The sequence below is a fragment of the Arachis ipaensis genome, chromosome B05 (genome assembly GCF_000816755.2).
Source record: "Arachis ipaensis cultivar K30076 chromosome B05, Araip1.1, whole genome shotgun sequence".
Classification (NCBI taxonomy): domain Eukaryota; kingdom Viridiplantae; phylum Streptophyta; class Magnoliopsida; order Fabales; family Fabaceae; genus Arachis; species Arachis ipaensis.
Genome location: NC_029789.2, coordinates 130,442,075 through 130,443,287, shown reverse-complemented (window position 1 = coordinate 130,443,287; position 1,213 = coordinate 130,442,075).

Here is a 1,213-nt window from a genome sequence, read left to right as displayed (position 1 = left end):
CCTTGGGGTCCTTTTTATTTGCCCTTGCCTTTTGGTTTTACGGGTTATTGGCTTTTTGCTCTTGCCTCTTGGTTTTAAGAGCTTTTGGCTTTTTCTGCTTGCTTTTTCTTTCTATATTTTTTTTTTCGCTTATATTTTTTTTTTCTGCAAGCTTTGTTCTTTGCTGCTTTTTCTTGCTTCAAAAATCATTTTTATGATTTTTCAGATTATCAAATAACATGTCTCCTAGTCATCATTCTTTCAAGAGCCAACATATTTAACATTCTTAAACAACAATTTCGAAAGACATATGCACTGTTCAAGCATACATTCAGAAAACAAGAAGCATTGTCACCACATCAATATAATTAAGCTAAGTTCAAGGATAAATTCGAAACTCATGTACTTCTTGTTCTTTTGAATTAAAACAGTTTTTTTATTTAAGAGAGGTGATGGATTCATAGGACATTCATAACTTTAAGACATAGTTACTAACTACTAATGATCATGTAATAAAGACACAAACACAGATACGCACATAACATAGAAAACGAAAAACAGAAGAAATAAGAACAAGGAATGAATCCACCTTAGTGATGGTGGCGTTTCCTTCTTGAGGAACCAATGATGTCCTTGAGCTCTTCTATGCCTCTTCCTTGTCTTTGTTGCTCCTCCCTCATTGCTTTTTGATCTTCTCTTATTTCATGTAGCATGATGGAGTGCTCTTGATGTTCCACCCTTAGTTGTCCCATATTGGAACTCAATTCTCCTAGGGAGATGTTGATTTGCTCCCAATAATTTTGTGGAGGGAAGTGCATTTGAGGCATCTCCGGAATCTCATGGTAATGAGCTTCTTGCGCCTCTTGAGCTCCATGAATGGGCTCTCTTGCTTGCTCCATCTTTTTCTTAGTGATGGGCTTGTCCTCTTTAATGAGGATATCTCCCTCTATGTCAATCCCAGCTGAATTGCATAGATGGCAAATGAGGTGAGGGAAGGCTAATCTTGCCATAGTGGAGGACTTGTCAGCCACCTTGTAGAGTTCTTGAGGTATAATCTCATGAACTTCCACCTCTTCTCCAATCATGATGCTGTGGATCATGATGGCCCAGTCTATAGTAACTTCAGACCGGTTGCTAGTGGGAATGATTGAGCATTGAATAAACTCCAACCATCCTCTAGCTATAGGCTTGAGGTCCAATCTTCTTAGTTGAACCGGCTTGCCTTTGGAGTCAA